At 27.7% G+C, this 27,194-nt stretch overlaps 2 protein-coding genes across 4 annotated transcripts in view; one reads left to right on the plus strand and one right to left on the minus strand.

Moving 5' to 3' along the window:
• LOC107452615 (mitochondrial import inner membrane translocase subunit Tim10 B) overlaps positions 1–17,149 on the minus strand; it is a 73,930-nt gene extending 56,781 nt beyond the window's left edge. Inside the window, exon 1 of one of the 2 annotated variants that reach the window (XM_043040928.2) lies at positions 17,019–17,149. The gene's annotated coding sequence lies outside the window, so the exon portion shown is untranslated. Of the gene's footprint in view, positions 1–11,999; positions 12,019–17,018 lie in introns of those variants that run through there. The other variant, XM_016069157.3, reaches the window with a different exon arrangement.
• LOC107443799 (uncharacterized) overlaps positions 1–27,194 on the plus strand; it is a 425,279-nt gene that overhangs the window by 27,116 nt on the left and 370,969 nt on the right. The window lies entirely within an intron of this gene.

A 27,194-nucleotide genomic window follows, 5' to 3' on the forward strand; every position in this document is an offset into this window, starting at 1 on the left:
GCATGAACTTAACTAGTATATTTGAGATCATCCCTTTGAGCCATGAAAATTGAGTCTTAGAACGTAAAAATCCAATCATTACATCAAAAGTTATTCAGGGTGGTCCGTGGTACATGAAAATCTCATATGATTGATTGATTCAGTATGAATTTGCTTTAACTTTAATAGAGACTACAAACAAGCTGTTCTTCAGGTATATAGTATTAAGATTACGCGGATTTCATGGGTGTAGTTATTGCATTTCAAAGCGGAAGTGGTCGGCGACAAAATATTTACTTACTGTCAGTGAGATTTCTAATGGATATTTATATGCTTGTTGGTTGAAAATCTGAAGTTTTCAAAAGGAAAATGTTGCTCCTTTTAATAGAGAAAATATGTTAATAAACATGATGGAAAGAATTTTTTTTTAAATGCGTAATGAATGCGTAATATGTGTAATTTAGTAATATCATAATGTTATTAAATTGACTGCTTTCTTGAGAAATTTCGGAGAATTTTCTTAAGAGTATTCCATAAAGTAATTGGGAATATGATAAAATATTTTGAATACGTCGTTTCAATTTTCAAAAGTAGACCAGTCTACTTTTTTTTATAAGCTAACCCTTTTTTTTGTTTCTTCTCTTTTTCGCGTTCGTTTTTCATAATTTTTTTAAAAAAATATTTTTTTTTGTTTCAGTTTGACAATGCGTAAAATTATTGTATCATGTTGAGTGAATTTCTTGGTTTAGATCTAATCTTAATCCAAATACTATTAAAATATTCTTGATGTGACAATTTAATAATACGGCATGACTTGTATCTGAAATGATAACTTTGAAATCCTTTGAGATTTTAGAAGATTTCTAAGAGATTTTCAATTATTAGTTATACGATGAAATATTTTGCTAAAGGTGTTTCATTTCAAAACCAGCTCTAACCTCTTTTTACCGCTTTATTTTTTTCAGAATTACTTTGCTTTCTTTCGTTAAAAAAATGTTTTTATTTTTCCTTTGTTTTAGATACACAAAAAGTAATAATTTGATAGAATAAGACGAGTTAATCTTAAAAGGCGTTTGATTTCAACACCAGTTTGACCCATTTCTTTTTTAAACTAACATTTTTATTTATTTTATTGAAGTTTAAGCATCGATTTCAGGAAGAAAGGACTTTTTCGCAATGTCTTTTAATTTTTACTTTTATGTGGTTTTTTATTATGAAATGTTTAATAATATCAAGCTTGTTATGTTTTCTTTTTTAATTTTATGCAATACTTATTAAAACACTTTTAAAAATTAGAAACAAAAAAAATGAAAATATGTTTAGTTAGAAAGATTAAAAGGTAATACACAAAATATTAATAGTTTTTCTTAAAGAATATGAATGATGGCTCACTGTTTTTTTGTTTAAAAAGTCACGCCTTTTGTTTTACGTTTTTATAAGTGTAAGCATTTTACAGGAAGTTTTTAAATATTTTGCAACCAAATTAAATGACAATAATTTCACATCCGGAACGATAAAATTTGCTTTTAATTTTAATTTACTGAGATATTTCTATAATTATTTTAAGCACTTAGCTATTATTAAGCTAATCTTGAATGAAATTACTGCATCAGAGTAATAATTAATCGCTGCAACGACACATCAGGACATACTTTCCTTTCGTTTAAAAGTTTTTAAGGGATAGTGAAATAAAAAAAAAATTTAATGTAAAATTATACTGATCTCCTGATTAAGTATATGGACAATATTTTCCAAATTGCAAATTTTTGTCCCATTAAAGTACGAAATACGTATGTCATGATGTATCAATATAGCAGCTACAATATAAAACTTTCTAACTCTCCTTGGACATCAGGGATGTACAATTATGGTGGTTTAGGGCATTATACTACTAAACTGGAGGTCCTTGGTTCCAATCTTACCGGCAGCTAACGTACATCTCTCTCAATCATTTCTTCCTCCACTTTCATTTAGTATAAACTAAACTCAGCGGCGTGATAGCCCATCGAGGGCCAAGGCCTATTTTGCCCATCTCAGTTCTCTTGACAATTGGGCTCTGGGGTGCAAGAGCAGATGTTTCGGCTGGGTGATCAGCCCAACGCAGAACCCCCAGTGTTTAGTTCCCAGGCATGCTTGGTACTCATTTCATCAACCCACTGAAGGGATGAAAGGCTGAGTCAAGGCCCGATCACCGAACCAAGGACCTGCGTCACGACAGTGCAAAGCGCTACCACTCAATCATCGGGCGCTCAAGAAAGTATATGCTGTTTCAATTTTGAATTCACAGGCTTTTGAAATTCAACAATTATTTATTTTGGAGCTTTTTTGATGCAATTTTGATCAATTTTGAAAAGCCCTTTTTTATTGTGAGCAAAAAGTAATTTTAATTGAAAATTCAGATTTGTATTATTGTCATTATTATTTTTATTGATCAATAAAGCTTACAGTAGAAGGTGATGTATTAAGTGACAATCAGGTAATTTGCCCCCTTCGGTTTTGAAGGCACATATGAACTTTTTTGCATAAATATGGCTGACTTTCACTGATATTGTAGGTGAAAGCTTAAGATAAAAATAAAAAGGAATTTAAAAAAAGTTCGTTAGGTGTTAAATTGCGTTATCTGAGCGGCCAATTCTAATTACGAAGACGAAATATTACACGACTGGAAATGATTCAACAATACTCAAAAAATTGCTCGACAACAAAAACGTGTCGTTTTTTTCTTTTGCTTTTAATTTAAAAAAAATTCACGAGCTGTAAGCTGTTCCACCGTCTTCTATTTCAAGCTTTATTGTATAAATAGTGCGAAATACTAATATTGTATAAATTTTGGAGCTCTCTTTTGTATATCTTCTACATTGTTGCTTTTTAAACGCTTCAATAAGATATTTCTAACTAATTTTCGTATTTTTAAGCATATTTTTGCTTTATTTTTGAAATTAATCTGCTTCACAAACTATTAGACGGAATTAATCTGCTTCACAAACTGTTTTTTTCTTTTTCTTTTAAATTTATTTTTTAGGATAATAAAAATTTTAGTTATAAAAAGGTTTTTTATGAAACTAGGATTTCATCAACACTCTCTTACTTTTGACTCAAAGTCACAAAAGAGGACCTTTTTTTAAATGACCATGACCAAAGTCAACAAATAATTTATACCTAAATATAATGCAAAAATGCATTTTTATTTACATACAAAATTATTATAATTATCGTGCAGATGTTAGAATTGCGCAGACACTACGTTGGTGACGTTCCGATTTTATTACTTTCAATTGCAACTAGACTGTTTAAAATATTCCTACAGCTTAAAACGGAGTGGTGGTGGCTCAGGGGATAGAGAGTTCACCTTCCAATGAGGTGAACCGGGTTCGAAACCCAGCGATGGTTGGTTGATACAAATTCCTCGCCCGGCTTATACCGACCACATTGCTGACGTAAAATATCCTATGTGGTAGACGGATCATGGGTTACAGTCCCCTTGACATCAGGCTAACTATGGGAGGTTTTCTGGTTTTCCTCTCCATGTAACGCAAACGCGTGTTAGTTCCATCAAAAAGTCCCCCTCATAGGAAAATTTCTCCCAATCCTTAATCCAGGAAATCCCTTGTCTTCTGAATTTCGTTCAAAATTACAAGGATACGAAGTTGAACATTAGAAGTCGTAAACCCAAAATTGGGTAGGCTGTTCAACGACGGCTATGAATTAAAAATACAGCTTAAAACAGGGATAAAATGTTTCATAACTTTCGCAATTTTATAAAAATTTGTAATATTACACATTTACTTATTTAGAAACACAGCAGTAGAATTCACTTGGTGAAAACTGTAAAAAAAACATGTAATCAGAGCTCTAATGAACCGTGTTTCATCAATATTTTTTTTTCCTTCTGATTAATTAAAATAACTCGTAATCTAGAATTTTCCTTCTTTCAAAAAAAATCAGCATTATCTGACTAAACAATTAGCTACGAACTACATTTTCTAATTCATAAATTGATCAAAATTCTTTGCTCTATAGTTAAAAGACTCCCGACTTTACAACAGCCATCTGAAATCATAAAAGAAAAAATTACTCATGCTTTCAATACAAGTTTTTTTTTTAAGTTCCACTTATAGCTAGCTAATCGTACAAAAGCAGGATGGGGCTTAATAATAGAACAAGCAGGAAGCTCCTTCTATTTAACTATGGATGACAACATTGACAAAGGAAGTGATTAAACACGCGTGCAGTTTGGCCGACATTTCAGTTTATATATTTAAAATAAATCGATATAAAAAATAAACGTTTTCGATTTGGCTTTTGAAAAGCTTTTTTCTGAGTTGCAAATGTATCAATTTTAATGATTGCGCTTGACCTCCAATTGTCTCCGATTATCCGAGAAGTGTTTATAACGATTAAAAATGATTTTTTATTGATTTATTTTTTTTAATTAATTTTTTTGTAAATTTTTTGATGAAAGAAAAATTACTATATTTATTAAAATTTTAAATTTTTATTTTTTATTTTTGAATTCATTAAAATGCATTTTCATTTAAATCAAGGTGTAGATTATTAGGCATAATATTTTTCAGAGTTACGCTGTATTTTAAAAATAGGTCAGTTATCCGAAAAGTAGCTGTCGAAGCCGGCTTCAAACTGTTTTGATGATGGCTTTCGAAAACAAACTAAAACGTTTTATCGGTTTTCATCATATGATATGAGTGAAGAAATTTTTTCCTTGTCTTTTTATAGTATGTAAACGATTTTGGGTAGAATTCAAGTGTTTTGAAAACAAACTTTTTATTTTAGTACAAAATATTGTCCAGCGTTACACCGATAATATTTTTTGTCTATTTTTCTCCCCTGTTTACAAAAATCATGAATTGCATTTTATTATAATTTACAATTTTTACTTTTTATTGGAATTTAATGTTCTAAAAGAAATATTTAAAATATTTATAAAATACTTATTTTGAGACTGTTAAACGATTAACAACCATTAACAGTAAAACGATAAACTTCTCAAAAGTTGAAGATATTTGGAGCGGGATCCAAAAATCTCCAAGCCGCGAAACAGACCCATTCTCCGAAACAAATGAAAATGTAGTTGTAATATAATTTTCTGGTTTTTGACAGAAATGATTTTTATCCGTTTAAAGCACAGATATTTTCTACTTTAGTGCCGAATTACTGATTGATATTTTTTCTTAGTTGAGTAATTTCATCGTTATTTACGTAATGTTTGCAAAAATTAACTGCATGAGATAAAATATCTTATCTATGCTTACATGTGGTATATATTTGTATATGTTTTGCATTTTTTTCGTAAATATTTTTTATAATTATTTTTTTATATATTTACCTTTATTTTATATATTTTTTCTTTATTATTTTTGTTGAATTAAGTATTGACACAATTTACACTTATTCCAATCATTCAATATCTGTTTAAATATAGTTGGGAGAAATTTCTAAGCCAATTTCTGCCGATAAAATGAAGAAGTACTTTAATCATGAATGCAAAATAGTAATCCAGTTAAAAACAAAACATTAAAATTTCATTTTGATAATTTACAATTTACATTCGATTAAGAAAAAAAAACATATACCGCTTCCTTCGAAAATCGTTGCCAGGGCAAAAATTGGAGATTTATCCTTTTTCACTAACATAAATCTGACCTACTGAAATTTTCTATTATTTCGCTAAGAACAAACTGAAAATTTCAGTAATTGCAAAAAAAGCTTCAAATGAAACTTTTCATTTATTTAAGTGAAAAGTTTCAATAAAACGCCAAGTAATTTTCACGCTGCATTATCTTAGATTACAGATCGTATAAGAAATAAAATTTTCAGCATAATATGATGTACGCTGGATGAAAGGTCACGTTTAAAGCAAACAAAAAATGGGGGTTAAGAAATAATAAAAAATATATATACTATAAGTTAACAATGAAACAATGACTAGAGAATAGTAAATTGATTTATCCTTTTTGTCAAACACCATATTTTATTTTTAGTTATTGAAATGCTTAGTTGCTTTTAGAAATTTATTTAACAGCATTTCTTTTCTTCCTAGTCTTACAATTTTTATCGCATATTTCTCAATATTATTTCTAGTGAAATTGCTTAAGATAAAAATGCATTCTCCACATTTAAATTCGAATTGTTTTCGTTCTTATTTGTTGCAAATAAATAACTGTTCTAACAAGGCATGACATTTCTGCATTTAAAACATTCTTCGATCGTTTTCGGATTACATCTAAGGTGACAAGTGTTGAGTCGTCGTGTATTTACTCGTCACGGAAGGATTAATGTCATAGGCAACTAAATAAGGTCTTAAATCTTAGATTGAGTGAGAGGACATTGTGCCAAAAACTTTGTCATGCCATACATTGATCGACTTTCTTTATTTTAACGACAAAATTAATTGTATAGATTAAATATAGTATTAATAAGAAGTTTAACCAGACAGTTTGGTTTCAGCTATCATTATAAGTATAGACCATTATATTTAAGAACTTATAATAACACTCTGATAAAAAATTTGATTCGTCAAATAAATTTATAATCATAGTGATCTTCAAAAAGTTTGATAAAATGGATTATCAAAGTAATATGTATTTAAAGTTTAAGAGCACGGTGACTTTTTTCATTTAATAATCAAACTTTTTTATGTTTAGTGCTCTGAAATAATTTTATAAGATTGTTATTAATTTAGTTTTTACGTATAATGTCTAAATTATAAAACATAAATGAATTACATACTTACAATCTACTTTTAAACTTATTTGCATGTGCTTATTGAATTTGGAGAAAAAATTCTGGTTAACATTACCATACCGCATCAGGGGTCTGTTCAGAAGAAATTTGGGTCCGTTAACGGACCCTTCACAAAATATCTTTTCATGAAAACGGACCCTTCACAAAACATTTTACCTTTAAAACGGACCCTTCACAAAATATTTTAACTTAAAAACGGACCCTTCACAAAATAATTTATCTTTTAATCGGACCCTTCACAAATTTGTTTATCTTCATTATTGTTTTGTTAATCGAATAAACCCTTCCCTGGTAGTGGTGAGGGAATAAAAGCAGATATAAACGAACTAAATTTTGTCTTCGACATTCAGCAGTATAGGCTAAATACCAAATATTTGTATGTTGAATCGCTAATTTAGTAGTTGCATTTGCTGTTTATTTTTTAAAATTTAATTTTTTTAATTATAACTTTACAGTGTTGAACATAATCTTGTATGTCTTTACAATTTAAAAACTCCTTGAAAAAGTTTTTTTGCAATAACGGACCCTATTTTCACAAATTCACAAAAGCGGACCCTGGTTGAACGAATATGACTTAACGTTTATTTTATATTCACAAATTACGAGTAATTTTTTCACAATTTTACCAAAAACGGACCTTTCACAAAATGTCTTTACAGACCCCTGCGCATGGTTATGACATTTTTGGTAAAAAACCCCCCATAATTCTAGTTTAAAAAATCAAATATATACGGTAGTTAGACCATATGGTAACGGTTTACCGGAAATTCCTGTTATCAAAATTATAGTTCTTATTATCAAGCATTTATTAAGGAATATAAAATTGAAAAGTAAATTTAACCGAATAAATAGTTTCTATGCAGTTCTATAAGATATGATAAAATTGCCAAATTTTACCAAACTTTATCGCATTTCATAAAACCTTATTTTTTGTTAATTTTACCTAAATAATTACGAAAGAAGTTCAGTAAAAATTATCGAGTTTTTGTTGTTTCTATTGAACTAAAGGCACGGTAAATTTTACCGTAACCTAAAAGTCTTGACTTTACTTTTTTCTCCGTGTATGCTATCAACAGCTTCAAAACGCTTTTAAGCATTGTATCAATAAGAAGTTTAAGTAAATTTAATTGTTTTAGCTAGCATTAATGACAAACTTGAATCAAAACAAATTTGTGGGATATTAAAGAGTTACAAATAACTTTTATCTTCAAGTGCGATATTAATAAGAAGTTTAAAATAATTTTTTTCTTATTATTAAGTAAAAAGCGCTACTAATTCATGCGAGATTATTTATGAGCTAAGTTGGAAAACTGCAAAATTAGCTATAATTAGTGAAACAACTTTACAATGATAGTTGTATCTTTAAAATTTATTAAAAATAAAATATGAAGTCAGTTTTAAGGGCTTCGATTTTCTTTTAAAGTTTTATCAACTGTGAAGATGTTTTGCCTTTTGTATAAATTAAATTCTCATTAAAAGGGAGATTAAGAAAATAATTTTAGAGCTTTCTTTAAGAAAATAATGCTTATTTCTTGTCAAAAAATCACTGCGACAAATAGAAATAAAAAACAGTTTGTTTTGCCTGAAATCTTATGTAAAATACGATACATTAGCAAATAAAACAAAGGAAAATTATTCTCGAGTATTAGAAACAAATATTTTCAAATTGTTTTCTCATGAATATTTATAGCTCATAAAACATTTATGGGAATATTTCAAATGTCACTCAGTCTTAGTTTATTTAACTGTTTCAGTTAGATTTTCATGTTTGCAATCCTCTAAAACATATTTTTAAAGTCATACAAATTAATGCATCAGATTTTTCTAGAAATCATTTTTTATCTATGAAAACTTCGGTTATGATTAAGCAGTGATATGTTTTTATACTCACTTCCAGATTGAAAAAAATATATTTTGAGATTCTTTGTATATATTAAAAATAAACTTATATTTGAAGAAGATATTTGCATCAGTACAAAAAAATTTTATGAATTTTAATATACACCCAGAAATAAAGGTTTTTATCAAAATTGAGCAAAAATGTATCAAAATAGCTACGAAATTAACAAGATACACACCGAGAAAAAAGTATGGTCAAGACAAACAGAATATGAAATTTAGCGTGTTTCTAACTTTATGGGATCCCTAAAAAGCTCATTTTTTACTCAAGTGCTATGGTGATGATTTTGATAAAATTAACATCAAAATGTGGTTTTATAATATGTGATAAAATTTGGTAAATATGGTAAAATTTGGTAATTTTAGCTTAGAGCGTAATTTCACAACGTAGGCGCTTTCACCTTCAGTGGGTGTTAAAGAGTTTTAAGGGGGTCGTGAATAGTTTCAAGGGGGCTCTGACAATATTATAGATATTTGAGGTTCATAAACAAACTATAGTTGAAGTTAGTATTAAATAAATAAATAAAAATACAAATTTTTGGTTTGTTTACTTTTCTTTCTTAGCATACATTATTTGTTATTGAAATATTTTTATTATTAAAATTGCTAGCCAAGAAAGAAAAGCTTTTTAATAGTAATACGCTTAACATGTCTCGCTTTTAGTATTAAATAGCGTCATAATCTTCATATGAATTTGAAATTTTTAATTTTCTCTAAATTTCACCTAGAAAAACAATCTATTCGTTAACTTAAATTCATATAGATTTTAAAAAATCCCAAAAATATTATTCGGGAACTATAAAGTTTGTTAATTTTCATTTACTTATTAACTCGTTTATAAAAAATCTTTAATATTTTATTAAGTTAATTTATTTGTACAATGCATGTGTTTTTGCTTTGCATAATAATTCAAAAGAAAATTGTCAAGATATAAATTAACTTGAGATTTCTATTTGGTAATTTTCAAAATATCATAAAGAGAATATTAAAAGATTAAAATAGAAATGGGAGAAAATTGTATAAATAAAATATATATATATTCGTTTCTTCTTTTTATAAGAGGGAAATAAACTTTGTTTTAACTTCCAAAGTGGGCGGTGAACCAAAAGGGGTTGGAAATCTTTGTCTTAGCATGGCATAAAAATCATTAATTTCATTACATTTGAATTTTGTTTTGCAATTTTTACTAAATGTTTGGCAATACGAACGATAATTTTGAAAAAACGGAAATTCCGGAAATCTGTTATTATATGAACGGAAAAACTACAATATTAATGGTTAAATAACACATATCTTAGTTTTTTTTTTAAACCAGAATTAAAAGTCTTTTTTTTTTTTACCAGAAATGTCATTACCATGCAATACGGTAATTTTCTCTGAGCATTTACAGAAAAATTTAAATAAATATTTCTCATTATATTAGGAAAGTTAAATTATTTTGCAAAGAATCAAAATTTTAACTTTAAATTAGTATAATTAAAACAACAGAAAATAGTTTTAACTCGAAACATAAGTGTGAAATGTTAAGCAATTGAAATGTGACATTACTTGATTTTGAAGAGTTTTTTTTAATGCCGCAATTTTTATTAAAAAATTTTCTATTGTAACATTTAATAAGGATACAAGATTTGTTCAGGAATCATTTGCAAGGCATTTTTACAAAAGAAGACAAAAGTTTAAGAAAAAGAGGACAACAACTTAAGAAAAAGAGGACAAAAATTTAAGAAAAAGAGTACACGAATTTAAGAAATTCTAATTGTTATGGTTTTTATATCTGAATATCTGAGAATATTATGCTTCAATATTGCACATTTTTCTATTTACATTTATCAAAATTTGTTCAAATTTAATTTACCTTCTTTGAATTTTTCCCATTATTATAATACAGTTTTCAACTCAAAGTTTTAAATTTATCATTACATATTTCTTCTTCTCAATATTTATTTTTTTAAAAAAAATGTATCAATGCAAGAAAAAGAAATTAAAAAAATTAAGAAAAATATTTAAACTCTAAGACTCCATTGCTAGATTTTCAGACAAATTGTTTTAAATTTGAAAAAAAAAAAAAAACTAGGACAAAAATTATCGAGGAAAACACAGCTTTCTTGTAAGCTTCAGCGTCAATGGGAGAAAAAAAAGAACTAAGTCTTATGACGTGTCACAACTCAGATACAAACATAATTGTTTCACCATTTCAACAAAAATTAATGGCTTTATTTTTAAATAATAAAATAAATCCTTGAATTTTCAAATTTTATGTGTCCCGGAACCATTAATTCTTAGAAATTCCTTTATTTATTTATGTATATTGTATTATGTATTGTGCTTTGTGTATAATTTATTACTTTTTAAGTGTTTACCTAAATATCTCTAAATATTTTTTATAATTATTCTGATGTCTTTAACAATAAGACTAGAAATTGCACTTACAATGCTTTTAAAGATAAATAAAATAAAGATAATGGAGAAATGAATTTTATCTACATAGAAATTGTAATATATTTTTAGGAGGTAAAAAAGCATAAATTGAACTTTTTGTGTTACCTAAATACCATAATTTATGTTGGTTATGGTTAATAGTTAACAAAAATAGTTTTATGCAGTGTTAGAAAAGAACTATATATGAAACTATATATTAATTATAATATGTAGGTACTTTTGGATTTAAATAGGTACTTTGGGATTAAAAAGGTACTTTGGAATGAAATTGATGTACTTTGGGATTTATAGCTAACAATTTTATTTTATTTTATTTTATATTTTATAACCGGTGTTATACAGCCAACCCAAGTCTGAGTTTACAACAATCAATGTTCATCTCCATAGCCTTGTAATTTTGAACTCAGCCCAGAAGACAAATGAACTCCTGTATCAAAAACTGAGGCAGACCAGCTTTTGTAGAGCATTTACCCGCATTTGTGTTACATGTAGTGGAAAACTGCGAAAAATCCCCTCGGTTAGTCCAATGGCAAAAGGGATTCTATTCCCAAATCTGCCTACCACTGAGGGTATTTTATGTCAGAACTGTGGTCGATGCAATCCGGAAGCAGAATTCGTACCGACCAGCATATGCTGGGATTTGAACCTGAGTCACCTCATTGATAAGCGAGTTCTTTATCCACTGAAGATCCGCGGCTTATTTAGTAATTTTTGAAAATAAATAAGCGCTTCAGTTTTGCAAAGTAATATTTTAAACAACAGCAGAGTAAAAAATAACGCATATTCGAACAATATAACATACTGTTCAAAGATGCAGAAAAAATTATGGCATAACCACTTACAATGTACAGGCTCAATTAAAAATATAATAATATATTTCATACGTATGAGATGAAACAGAAATAAAATATTATACATACAAATGGATAAAATAACCTCTAAGCAAATGAGATACTGTATTATATAGCGTTACTCTAAAAAGTAAAACTTCACCGTAGCTTCTGCATGCTTTGCAGTTATGATTCACTTTTACAGCGTATTGTTTTTTTCTTTTCTCTCGTTTCAAGTTTATTACGTCAAGCTAAAAGAATATGATCGAACTACTTCAGTATCATAATAAAAAAAGAAATCCGTGATATATACCGCATATATCTACGTTAACAATTTACGATACATTATCTAAACAAACTAGTGAAACAACAATATAATCGTAAAATTAGCTCATGTTTAGCTTTAGTCTAAAACAAGGAACTCGACTTTACGATGTACGGTAAATCATCGAGTTATTCTAAAGAGTTATATGACTGCTTTATCAAAACTGAACTTTGCATAAATAAAGATCAAAGCTCTTTTGTGGAACAATGAGAAAAATTGAATTGTATAATGACTGTTGAAACATGTTTTCGAAAGATTACGTATGCGAACAAAACTGAAGCTATTTAATAAACTAAGATTGATTGACGTTTCAAATGTAGTAAATCCTCATAAATATTTCATAAGCTGCATATATTTCTGAGATATGGAAATATTTGTTATGTAAAATAATGGTTTATTATTGCTCTTTCTTGTATGGTTGTTAAGCTTTATTTTGAATTATAAGTAGTGAAGAAAGTTTCTCGTATTTTCGATTTATAGTTGAAATAATGGTATATGATTGGAAATATTTCTGAAATTTCATATATTTCATAGAAAATTTATAATCTTTGAAACTTGTTTTTACAGAAAACAGATATGTTTTAAAATTCTAATGAGTTATGACAGAGTTATTAAAATAGTTTTGGAGAATATTTATTTTGTCTGAGGAATAGTAGAAAAGAGTTTCTCGTATTTTCGATTCATAGGTCAAATAATATTTTATGATTGGAAATATATTTGAAATTTCATGCATTTCATAGAAAATTTATAATCTTCCAAACTTATGTTTTGTCTTGGCGATTTTATCTGGTGATTTCATCTGAGGGAATTATTTTGCAACAGTGAGTGAAACTAAGAACGCTTAACATAAATTTTAAGCACTGGAGAATTCCATATGCCAAAATGACGAGCAAATTTGGAGATCATGAAATTAATTTTCAAACGGAGAAAAACATTCTGGTTAAACTACCATATAGTATAATAATGACATTTCTGATTAAAAAAAACTCCTTATTCTGGTTAATAATACCAAAATACACAATATTTAAACCATTCCTTTGGTGATGTTTTCGTTTATATGGCAATACTTTACCGGAAATTCTAGTTTTCAAAATTATAATTCTTAATACCACTCATTTAGTAAAAAATAAACTGAAAATTAAATTTAACCGAATAAACGGTTTTTATGCCATGCTTTAAGGTTTCATGATAAATTACCAAGTCTTACTACATTTACTACTAATTATAAAATCATATTTAATTGTTAATTTTACCTTTTACCCGAACCAAATACTTCGGTGAAAATAACCGAGCTTTTTAGTGTTCCCATAGAGCCAGAAACACGATAAATTTTACCACTTTCTGCTATTTTTGATCATATTTTTATTCTCAGTGTAAAGTGTGTCATTTGTTATAAGGAAGATAATCAGGAAACTTTTCATTTCATAGAATACATATTTGATATAAAATTATTGTATATTACATTAATGTAGGGGTGCACAACCTTTTTCAGTGAAGGGCCACATGCACAGCAGATTGACCAATGAAGGGCCGCATGCCAAAGTATTTAGACCGACATATTGAAAGCAATTGTTGGTGGTGATTGTTATATAAACATCATTGTTTATATAACACTAAATTCTTTTTGTCGGTTAACCTTTGCAGAAAATACAATACTTTAAAACGTTTAAAATTAGAAAATGCAAAACTGATTACTTAAGAAGGAAAACAGAATTCGAAAATCAGAATCAATTTATCAGAAAAAATTTAGATATCAGAAAAAATTTAGATATAATTAAAAAATGATGGAAAAATTGAAATTTTTTTTTATCACATTACAAAATACAAAAGTCCATTTAAACATAAATTTTAATGTTAATTTTTTTCTTCATAGAATTAAATTTCAAATAAATAAATATTCTGGTTATTAATATAAATTCAAGTTAAATACTTTGATTTAAAGAAAGTTTATAGGGTTAAAAATGATTAAAACTAAAACAAAACCCCTTAAGTGGAAAATAAGATTTAACATTTATTAGGGATTTGTACTTAAACTTTCAGACATTTTTTTTTAAAATTAATAATAAGAGGCTGAGAGAGGTAAGAAAAAGAAAGAAAGAAAACACATAAAATTTTAAGGAACTATATTCCTTAATAATAAAAACTATTAAGATACTTGTTTACAACTTTTTATGACGAATATCTTTCTAACACGACACTTACTATTTACAATTAATACACAATCAATAAAATTTTCATAACTTCACGAAACTCATCTTGATTAAATTTTTTATACAGTTAAAATTTAATGATGTACAAATCATTTCCCAGCATATAATCACAAATGATATAAAATGCTCCAAGAAGGTAGAAAATGGTTTAAAAAATTTCTTAATGGTTATACTGTAATTTGCAAAATTTTTGAATATTCTGATAATTTTATCTACTTGATCATGTGATATTTTTTGAGCCATTAAATGAAAATGTAATGATTTTGCTTAAAGACTGCTCTGTAATTTTGAACCGGCCAAATTCATTCTGGAAAACAGTCTTTCGACAGAAGCTGTTGTTGTGGGTAGTATTAAACTTAGAGCAAATAACATAATCAGTTTTGGAATTTGTCCTAGATGGTGTTCTTCCTTTCTGGGTTTTTAAATCGCGGAAATACAAATAGCGATGTGTTATTTTTTAATTGCTTGAATACGAATTGCTATGTGTTATTTTTTACTTGCTTGAATACGAATTGCCATGTGTGATTTTTAAATTGCGTAAATAAAAAACTCGATGCTTGTTTTTCAAATCGCGTGAATACGAATCGTGTGGCTTTTAAATTGCGAAAAGACTACTCACAACACTTGATTTTTAAAATGCATGAATATGAATCGCGATATATGGTTTTTTAAGACGCGTGCATATGAATTGCGAGAAAAGTAGCAACGGATGATATTTTAAACGCCAGAACACGAATCGCGATATGTGATTTTAAATCCCGTAAATACGAAAAGCGATGGATTATTTTTTAATCTCGTTAATGTTAATACGAAATGCGATGCGCAATTTTCGGATAGCGTAAATACAAATTACGATGTATGTGTATGACTTTTAAATTACATGTGACAACAAAAAGAATAGGTTCGATGTGTGTTGTTAAACTTGCACGTGTTCATGGGACTAACGAATTATGCCGTGTTTTGAATTATTTTTTTTGCAAAACGGACCGCGTTTAATATAAATGTACACAACTCGTTTTTTTTCCCTGGGAAGGTGCTGATTTGGCTAAGATACGTAATTACTTTTTAAGTTACGAAAAAAAATTAAAACTGAATCGAATTTCACGAGTTGTAATATTGCGTGAAAATATCAGGTATATTCTAAATCACAAATAAAAATGCAGCTATAACGGGAAAGAAGAAAAAACCTGTTCGAAAAACCTCTTAAAAATGCTTGTTAAAATCGATACAACGCAAATGATAAAATCGGCACAGAGCACGTAAAAATTTTAAGTGCGATTCAAAACTCGCTTGCTCCTCTTAAAAAATGCGTGTTAAAATCGGTGCAACGCAAATGTTAAAAAAGGCACAAACAGAGCACGTAAAAAATAATTATTTTAATGCGCAATTCAAAACTCGCTTGCTCCTCTTAAAGAATGCGTGTTAAAATCGGTACGGTACAACGCAAATGATAAAATCGGCACAAACAGAGCACGTAAAAAATAATTATTTTAATGCGCGATTCAAAACTCGCTTGCTGTCAAACCATAGTATTAAAAATATCAGAATTTTTTTAAATCACGGGGAAAACGTAATAACTACTAAAACATTAAGCTAAATACTTTTATATTTCAGATGAAATTGGAGTAAATAAAGTGCGTCAAAATGTTATGTAATTTAAATGCGGGATTTGAAATTAAAATGTCGCAATAGCGTACAAAAAATATCGGTACTTTTAAAACCTTGTAGAAATGTGTAGCAATAATTTCCAAAATAACGATTGAAAAATAATTTGATTTGCGATAAAATCGTTGCAAATAAGCCATGTCAAAAAATGGCTATCTAAATGAGCGATTCTTTACTCGCGATTCATAATAATATCGTGCTAAAATATCGAAGTTTTAAAAACCGGGCGGAAATGTGCAGCAATAACTGTTGAAGAAAGGATCTAAAGTCATTTAGATTTTCCATGAAGTTTGCACAAATAAAGCGCTTCATAACTTTCAAAAATTGCTATTTCAGGAACTACTTGAAAATGGGTAGCAATAATTACCGAAAAGTCATTGGATTTACGATGAAATCGGCGCATAGGAAAGGCGTGAAAAGTGGTAATTTAAATTCGTAAATCGTAATAATGATGTATTAAAAATATTGGGATTTTTAAAACTATGCTAAATCCGTAGCGTTAACCATCGAAAAACTACATTGATTGAGATTGGGTGCGTCAAAAACTTAAAAGTGTAAATTTAAATTACGGAATTTTGTTATTATTTTCCAAAAGTAAATATTAAATTTTTTTTTTCATTTTGTTCATTTTGTTCGAGGGTTGGCGGGCCGCATTTGGCCCGCGGGCCGCAGGTTGAGCACCCCTACATTAATGAATATTACGAAATACCTTTAATATGAAGTTTTAGATTCCTTGTCAAAAACGAAGTCTGAAAATTAAGCTTATTAGAGATTGCAAATTGATGTTTAAACGAGTAAAAATTAAAACTTTATCTAAACCTGTCGAATTACTAATGAGGAAAATAACACGAAAAGTACAAAAGTCAGTTGGAACCTTTTATGAAACTTGGAAAAACTTTTAATAATCACCCTTCAACTGTTTCATTCAACGCTTCTTTGTTTTCTCAGATATCAAAAAGATTTTGTTGTTTTCAATGCCGTCTTCCTCAGCATTTATTTTCTTGAGCTAGCTACAGTTTCTTTATTTTTCTGATCTGAAATATTAATTAGCATTAATAAGTATACTTTCCTTTCCTTATATTTGATGTGGAATCTAAAAATGTACATTAAGGAAGAAAAATTACCAAACAAAAAAAAAAAACGATAGAAATTTTATTTTAAAATTACGGTAGAATTACCAGCCAGTTTGTCCATCCTATTAATTGTAAAAATTACGCTAAAGAATATTTTGCACCCTTTCATTCATTTTTTTACCGTTTAAAACTAGTATGATTAAAAAAAAATTAATGAAAAACTATATGGTTTTACAACCATTTACAACTAGCACAGTTTCAAAACCGTATAAAAGAAATCTAACAGGACATAAGAGCTAGTCTTTTAGTTAGATAAAGGGCATCAGAGTTAGGTTATGGTAGAATTGTGTCTTATCAAATGAACCGTAGGAGTCAAATTAACCGAATAGAGTTTGATTACTTTATCTAATTGTTTCACCTATCGTAATATAGGAAATACAAGATTTTTTGTGTTAAGCAGGTTTTATAGTGCTTCCATTTATGCCAGATTGAGTGTATCGTATTCTAATAGTCAGGGGGTTGCAAATTGGGGTGTGCAGGACACTAGAAACTCTTCACTTGTTAATGGGAATGGAGAAAATATTGTGGCGCCAACGCTGGGACACGAACTCTTGTTCTGTCGGCCATGAAATTGATAGATTAGCCCTTTCGGCTGTAATATATACCTAAATGCTAGGAAGTAAGTGGCTTAATTTGGTGGATCGAGTTGATGCGATAAAATTCTGGTTATTTAACCGTATTGGATGGAAGCAGTTAATAAGCGATTTTTCTCTCAGTTAACAGTTTGAATACCATCTATTTACGGTTATTTGACTGTTTTGTTTGAATATGGTGAAATAACAATTAAATAAATTGTTATTTAACCATTTTTTCTTGAAATTTCTACCAATATATAGCATTTTTATTGTTTTGCCGTTAATAGGATTGTTGTACATCAATCATTAGTTTAACACAAACAAATTAATTTTTATCCAAATAACAAAAATATATTTTCTTTTATTTGATTTACTTGTTTGGTAAATGATTAGGGAGTTTCCCCAACTATCAGAAGTTGATAAATATTGTTTTATACAATCTATCAGAAAGAAAAAGTTTTCGTTCACTCACTGTCAACCCCTGATACGTTTTCGATCGATCATTACATGATACTACATTCAAGACCAGTATTTTCGGGACAATATTATTATAAACGATATTTTAACCTTTTATTTTAGATGAAGATTGCAAAAACCTGTAAACAGGTCATGTATTTTCTTTAAAATTGAGCAAATACGATTTTTTAAGTATACATTGTTTTAGAAAAAATTAATAACATTCTTATAAGCAGAACTGTTTATTTAAGCTTATTGAAATAGTCTGCTTTTTTCAGTCAATATTCAATTTTACTTTTTTATATTTTGTGTTATAAAATAAGTTTATAAAATTTTTATTAACTTATGTTTTACACATAATGCCTAATTTATATAACATAAATTAATTACACACTTACAAACAACTTTTAGACTTATTTATTTGAGCTCATTGAACAATCAGAAAAATTCTAACAAAATTAGCATACTGTATGGTTATGACATTTCTGGTTAAATAAATCAAAATTCTGGCTAATAAAACACAAAATATGCTGTATTTAAACCATTCATTTAGTTATTTTTTCATTCATATGGTAACGGTTTACCGGAAATTCTAATTTTCGAAATTATAGTTCTTATTACTACACATTTAGTTAAAATTAGAATCTGAAAGTAAATATAGCTGAATGAATGGTTATAGTTAATTGTGGAAAAATCTAATTTTACCACAATTAACTAATTTCATTTCAGATTATCATAACCGAATAACCGAATATAACTGAAGGAATGGCGGAAAAATCTAGTTTTACCACAATTAACTAATTTCATTACAGATTATAAAACAATATTTTATTGTTTATTTTTCAAAAATCTTTCTCACAGAGCTGCGGTAAAAATTACTGAGCTTTTGGGTGTGTCTATAAGGCCAGAAACAAGGTAAATTTTACCATATTCTGGTAAGTTTGACCATGCTTTTTCACTCAGTGAAGTAGTCAACTTTTTTCCTTTAATAATCAAGTAGATAGAGATTTGTGGGTAACTGACAGAATAGGTAATTAACAAATTAACTGCTTACGACTGACATTTCTTGGACTTTTTAGCTAGCGCTATAGTTCTTTGGTTTATACTGTATTCAAAATTGCTATACAAAATAGAAACTGCTTTTCTTAAATTAAATTTTTATCCTAATTTAATCTTCATTGAGCATTAAATTGGTTTATTCATAATTTAATTATTTTCTGCATAATTTATTTATTGTAAAGTTTGAATGGTGTAATATATTCTGTGTACACTGTATACATTATAAGTTACGCAGTATAGGTTATATACAGTATAACTTTTATATACTGTATATTAAACATCAGGTCTTTTCAAGAATTTTTAGAAAAATATTGGTTAAAAAACAAGTTATAATAATGAACTTCAAAAGTAATTGATTCAATAATAAAACCTTAAGGAATTTGACCATTCAAGAAAATCTTAAAAAATCATAAGCCATCTGTACATTTTTAATAGTATAAACACAAGAAGTATTTTGATTTTAAAATGTTTATATTACTTAGAAACAAAATTGGCACCAATTTAGTCTCATATAACATTCTAATTGGAATAAAAAAATATTTTTATATATTTGAATAAAACATTTTATTCAAACATATACATCGAAGGGAAACATATTTTTTTACTATTTAAAAAACTAATTGTATTATTATTTAAGTTTAAAAAAAATTCAGAATGTTTTCTTGTTCCCTTTGAAATTATGTTAAAATTAATTTTTAAATTTTATTCAACCAACAAGCTATTCCCATAAAAAAAAATTTAATTCAAAAGTGTCTGAATCTCTCTGTTTTTGTATTGAAAACTGAAAGTTCAAAAATGATATTAAAAGAACGTATTTCATTAAATCGCTAGATGAAAAATGCCTTTTTTTTTTAAGTTCAAAAGTATGTCGTTTTATGTTGTGTGAACTTTGAAATCGTTGAATGTATATAATAGTTTCTAATTCGACTTAATTATGAACGAATTTGACTTGTTATAGTTTATTTCCCTGTTTAAGGAAGAATTTTAAACTATCATAGTTTTAATTACCAGCTTTGGCAGCGGAATTCAATATTTGACTGCAGTTTGTTCTAATTGTAATACTTGAAATAAATACACCCTGTTAGAAATTAGTTTACAACTTTGCTTAACCGTAGATGCGAAGCGAAAACCACTTAATTTTGTAAGTCTCCTCGCTTATGACGTAAATTTGAGAGAATTTCCTTTAATTAACTCTCAACTTCGCTTTAGTGCATAAAGGTGGTTTTCCCTAACATTTTAAATTGGGTTCAAAATTGCTAATTTGAGAGAAAAGTATATTTTTGTAAACAAAATGAGCGGATTGCGGGAATGGGTTAAATGTAGAGTTTAACATTTCAATGACAGGATAAAAAAAAATCTTAAAAGGTGCTGGAAACTATGTCTGTTGTGATATTTTAGAGGGATAAGGAGAAAATAAAAGAAGTAAATGTCAAGTTAGTAGGGATTTCATGCTGTGGAGCACGAATTAAAATTAATCCGTCTAGGGAAAGAAGTGCTACCCAACACTCCACGCTTCTTGAGTCTACTGACTCTTCAGAAGTATTCGTACTAATACGAGAGTACTGAATTGAGTACACATCAGTGTGGTTTTCAGCCGTTGGAGACAGAAAGTTCGCTTCACATATTTTAATGTAGATCATGAAGGGGGAATCACGTGATCACTGTTCTTAACAAACTAAGAAGATTAATCTTTTGCGGTGAAGCGTACAAGTATATAAATGACCACCAATTTTGTTCAAAGTTTGAAGTCAGTTACTAAAAAAATAGTTTCAAATTATGGAGAGTTTTTTTTAATTCTGAAACTATTAAATTCAAATTAAATCAACTAAAAATGAAAAATATTTATAAATTCTTCTGCGTAAAATTTTCTTTGGATAAAAGCTTTACAATTATGTACAGTGCGCAAAATAAAAAACAAACCAACCTGAATGACTTTTGATATAATGACCAAATTTTCACGTTCTAGGACTTAAATCTTAAAGGTTTGAAGGGGGACCTTAAATCAGCTAACTAATTTGTCCAGACGATATTTCCAGTTACGAAATCAGACATAACGTACTTTCTCTGAATAAACATGCCTTTTTTTCAACGGATTCAAATTCTTGACCCCCCAAAGTATAAGTGGTGACCGGTCAATCAGGGAAATATACTCCCAATAGTTTGTTCAGGAGAGCTGTTGAAATTTTGGACCCCTTAATGCTAATTTATTTTATTGCGTATTTTGGCACATCTCGAGAAGTTTATGAGCGAATTGAAAATTTTTTGCACACAATTATAAAATTCGCTTATTCAAAGATAATTCAATGTAATATATAACCTTCAGTAACGAATTAATATTTTTAATTACTTTATTTAGTAAGAGTTGAAAAAATTATGAATTGTAAGGTATGAGATTTTTAACATCGTTTTAAAGAATGCAATTTTAATTGGCAAAATACAAAATTTGAGCGAAATTGGTCAAAAAGTTTCTGTGAAATCGAAGTTTGAAAAAGTCGCATATTTAAAATTTGATTTCTCAGGTAAAAAATGTATGTTTGTTTAAAGAAAGTACATTTTTGTGTCTGAATTCTTAACTTAAACAATCTTCTGCACTGATTAATTAGCATATTTGAGGTTACCTCTTTTAACCATTAAGATTGAGTCCTAGAATGTGAAGATTCGATTATTAGATCAAAAGTTATTCAGGGTGGTCCGTTTAACTTTTTGCGCACTGTACAACAAATAGTATCAGAGCTACAGTAAAACACTTAAAAAGTAAAATTAAGATTAAGGAGCTTAATGTTTGATTGAAATTATAAGAACCAACTTTTCTAGATTGCAGCTATCTTTCTTCCTTATTTTAAGAATTGAATTTTCGAATCCATTTTTCTTTAATAAGAAAATATTCAGGGAAGGTATTTTTGTGTCTAATTTCATAGTTTGAAATATCATCTGCACACATTAATTTGTATATTTAAATCTTCAGAAGTATTAAATTGTATCATAGTTCGTGAAAAACTGATCATATGATCAAAAGTTACTTAGATATTCTATTTTTTCATGCCCAAAACACAAACTTGATCGGTATCCTACTAAAATTAGAAAAAAATATTTATGCATCGTAACATGTACAAACATTCAGAAAGAGTTACATGAAATCAAACGAAAAATAATTAATTGTCAGTAACACTAATTATTAAAGGATGTTACGGTGGAACTTTCATTGAAAACATCACATTTGTTTTGCTTCACTGTTCATTATTTTCTAAAAAAAAATGACAGTTTTTCACATTGATTTTCACGTGACAGTTCAAAAACATATTTTTAGTGTTTGAAATAGCATGTATTTGAAATAATCTAAAATGAATTACTATATCACAATGTACTTTAATTATTGTAATATATATAAAGAACTTGTCATAGATTCTAATTAAAATATAAAATCAAGATCCAATTTAAGGATCAATTGAATTTGCTCATTTTATCTCTTCTTTAAATATAAAACTAAACATTAAAGAACAAGTCTGTTAATGAAATAAAAGCTTTTTTTGTAATGTTTAAAAATAAATGGACACAAAAAAACTCGAATATTTATGCGAACAATGCTTTTTCTTGTTCTTTAACGCATAAAAGAAAAGATATTTATAGTAACTACTTCCGGAATCATGATTTATTTTTTTCTAAAATGTTTCTGCAAAGTTTTCATGCTTTCGACAAAAAACTAAAAGTCATCAATCAAAAAATGATGGCTGGCAAGATATCAGAACTACTTCATCCTTTCTAGCATGGAGAGTAATAAAAATGGAAATTTTTGTGTTCTTTCTGGAATTGTAATGGTAAAATTTGATGAAATTTTGATTCACATCTCGTTTTTTCATGTGTAACACAGAATAAATAAATAAATAAAAAAAATTTATAAATTTCGGTATTTTTATAAAGCTTTAGTAAAACCTTGTTTAACTAAGCTAACCATTTTTTTTAAAGAATTCATCCTTTTTGGGAGAAAAAAACAATTATAAGCATTGTCCTTACTTTATTTCTTGAACAGCAATAAAAACCTATGCAAAAAGGATAACAATCATTTTCTATATTTGTCACATAAATCAGAGATTAACTTAAAAGCTCTCAAAGTCTAATGTTTGAAAGCTTTCATCCCCTTTAACATTTTTTTATTTGTTTTTAACGTATTAAAGATACCATATAAGCCTTAACTCTTTCTTACAGTTTCTTCATAAGTAGACCTTCTTTGAAAGTAATGTAAGATCAAACTCTCAAAACTGCACTTCAACTCTAAATTACTAAATTTTTTTCTATAAAGAAGATTCGTGGATAATATTTATTTATGTATTTGTTTTATAGAAAATGTACATGAAATGTGATCGAACTCTTATTTACAAATAATTTTGTAGTATTATGTTAGTAAGTTAAGTATTTTTTTTAAAAAATATATCAAGAGTGAGATGCATGAAAAATGTTTTTTTTTCGTAAGTGTAATGGGCAGTTAAGAATTTTTGTAAATGTTATGATAAATGCAATTTTGTTATATTTTTTTATTTCTCGTAATCCGAAAAAAATGGTAAAATTTACTGAAATAAAATTATATCGATTAAACATAAAATATTTTTGTATTTTTTCTGCCTAATTCTGGTAAAATTACCAAACTGTATAGCGAAGACAATTCTAGCGATAAAGCTATAATAATTTTGGTTAATAAAACCAACATATAGGGTAATTAAACCATTCATTTCGTAATTTTTCTCTTCCTGTGGCAAAGGCATCCGGAAATTTTGGTTTGTAAAATCTGAGCTGTTATTGCTACATATTTAGTAAAAAATTGGAAACTGAAAAGCAAATTTAACAAACTAAATGATATTTACTTTGTTAGTCTAAATGGTATATCGAACCGAATTTTACCACATTTATCAAATTTTAACACGTATTATAAATCTATATTCTATTGTTAATTTTCGCAAAATCATTACCAAAGTGCATTGGAAAAATTTTAAGAGTTTTTTGGTATCCTATAGAGCCAGAAACACAGTAAATTGTACTATATTCTATTAGTTTTGCTCACACTTTTTGTCTCTGTGCAGAAATTTAAAACTTTAACAGATCACAAACTATTTAATTAATGTTGAATACGAATTTCAGAGTTTTAAGTCCTTGTGCAGTGAGAAAAAATATAGTCAAAACTGCCAGAATATGGTAAACCCTGCTTCTGGCTCTATGGAAACCCCAAAACGAACGGCAATCTTTATCGTAGCGCTTTGTTAATGACGTTTAGTAATATTAACAATTAAAATATGGTTTCATTGCCATGCCTTTTAGTATTAATTGTGGAAAACATTGATAATCTTATCAAGATACCTTTTAGCATGGTATGGAAATCATTTTATCGGTTAAATTTACCGCTCAGTTGTCTATTTTTACTAATTGTATGGTGTTAAGAACAATAATTTTTCAAACCAGAATTTCTGGTAAATAGTTACTTTTCGAACTTGAAAATTAACAAATGAATCGTTTAAATACCGTAAAATTTGGTTTAATAACCAGAATCATGTTTTTGTTTTTTGCCAGAAACATCATTACCTTACAAGTACTGTAATTTTATTGGAATGTTTTCTCCATGTGCAGTCAATGTGTTCATTAATTTATTTAATAATTCGTTATTTAATCAAATTTACTAGTTTATTATTTAATTTTTTAATATTCCTAGTTTAAAATTATAAAACCATTTAGTTAAAATATAGACGCGTTTCGGTGTTATAAATTCTTCTCTCCACAACACGCCTATTATTTTTATGAATAGTGACTTTTTTAGTAAATATAAGATTGTTTAATATTTCTAGTTTAACATTAGCAAACCATTTTTTTAAACTAGCAGATTTCATTTAGGGCTAAAAGCCATTGTAATATCTGTATCCATTAGTTCAATTAAATTATTTATATTATTAAAACTGTTTTATATTATTTAAGATTTCAATTTTAAAAAAATTAGGTTTTTACATAAAATAACATCTTGTCAAAAATGTACGTTTTCTGTTTTTAAGTAAATTGAATTTAACTAAATGATATGAGCAAGTTTGCTATAAAACGGTTTGTTATTTTCACAATTTTTTATCAACGTTTTCAACATAATTCAAAACTTGTAAGATTATGACGAGTGCATATATATATATCTGTGATATTACATATATATATATATTTGTGTGTGTGTGTGTGCGCAAAATTCTATCTGCTTAATACATATATTAAAAGCAAGATGATGTTATAAACTTAATACAACTTTTCCTTCATTCTTTGATAATGTGTAAGCTCACAACGTTTTAATCAAAATTCTTCGTAGAACAATACACGGTACTCTTTTTTTCGGCGAAATCGATTTGAACAATGTGTGAGAATTCGAACAAAACAAAGCATTTAGTTTGTTCGAAAAAAAAGACGTCATGGTTAAAAAAAAACCAACGTGTTTTCTCAGAAGATAAAAAGTATGAGCTACGAACTTGAAAGCTAAATTATTTCCTCAGTTTTCTAATTAAGAAGGCTGAATCTATAAAAACTAAAAGCTTCTAGGGTTAAAGTTGATGGCTAGTGACAAATTAATTAAATATATGTTGTTGTGCTCAACATAAGGATTAATTAATTTCGGTATTACATATTTCTCTAAATACTTCTTACGTTTTTGCATTATGAGACACGAAGAAAAAAGTTACAGTAAAATTACCGTGCTGTATGGTAATGACATTTCTGGTAAAAAAAAAAACAACAGCATTATTTTTGTAATTGAACTAAAATATACAGTACTTAAATCATTAATTTAGTAATTTTTTCATTCGCATGATGATGGTTTGTTTTCAAAATTTTAATTCTTTATTACCGCACTTTGTAAGAAAAAGGAGGCTCAAATTTAGCGAAACTTTCTTCGTTTTTGACGAAAGGTATATGCTTTGAGCTAAACTTTCCTCAAACTTATGAAATAACTATCCTCATTTCTTCGAAAAAACAAATTTTAACATGCTATGTTTTTACAAAAAAGAAAAAAAAAGAAGGCTCTTAGCGCTTAATGTATATACACATTACACATATGCCCGAAGCGGGATTCAAACTCAGGACCTTCTTGATACGAGGCCAACCCCTTAACCACCGTACAGTAAGTCGGTTTGTTTCGTCACGTTATTTTCGATTACTTAGTCTTCCTTCTAGTTCTTATTACAACACATTTAGTAAAAAACACAAAACTGAAAAATACATTTAACCGAATAAATGGTTTTAATGCTACTTTCTAAGGTATCATGGAAAATTAACAAATTTTAACACAGATTATAAAACCATATTTTATTGTTAATTTTAACAAAATCTTTACCAAAGCGCTTCGGTAAAAATTACGGTGATTTTTGGAGTTTCCATGGAGCCAGAAATATGGTGAGTTTTACCATTTTCTGGTAATTAAGACCCTACTTTTTTTTTCTTAGTGCCTTAAATAATAGTGCAATGTCTAATTTTAATGAGTCTCATACTTTTATATTTTAATATTTATTTTAAGACATCATTTTGCTTTTACTTTAATGCGATAAACGCATCAGAAAAAATTTCATAAATACATTTTCATAAAATTTTCAAACATAAATTTTCATCAAATTTTCAAAAAAATTTCCTCGAATTCAATAATTGGAATTTATTATTATTATAGTGCTAAAATTTGTTTTATAAGATAGTTTCAACTTTAATCTTTCAAAAGGCTCTAAGAATTGCCCCATGATAAATATAACTTAAAATGATAGTAATAGGCTTAGTAAAATTTAAAATTTTATTAATTTGCTTTGCTTATTTACATATTTGTTTAAATTTTATAAATTATTTTACAGTATTAAACTAATATTGTT

Source organism: Parasteatoda tepidariorum, chromosome 12 (genome assembly GCF_982258835.1).
Source record: "Parasteatoda tepidariorum strain Cologne lab strain chromosome 12, Ptep-v5.0, whole genome shotgun sequence".
Lineage (NCBI taxonomy): Eukaryota > Metazoa > Arthropoda > Arachnida > Araneae > Theridiidae > Parasteatoda > Parasteatoda tepidariorum.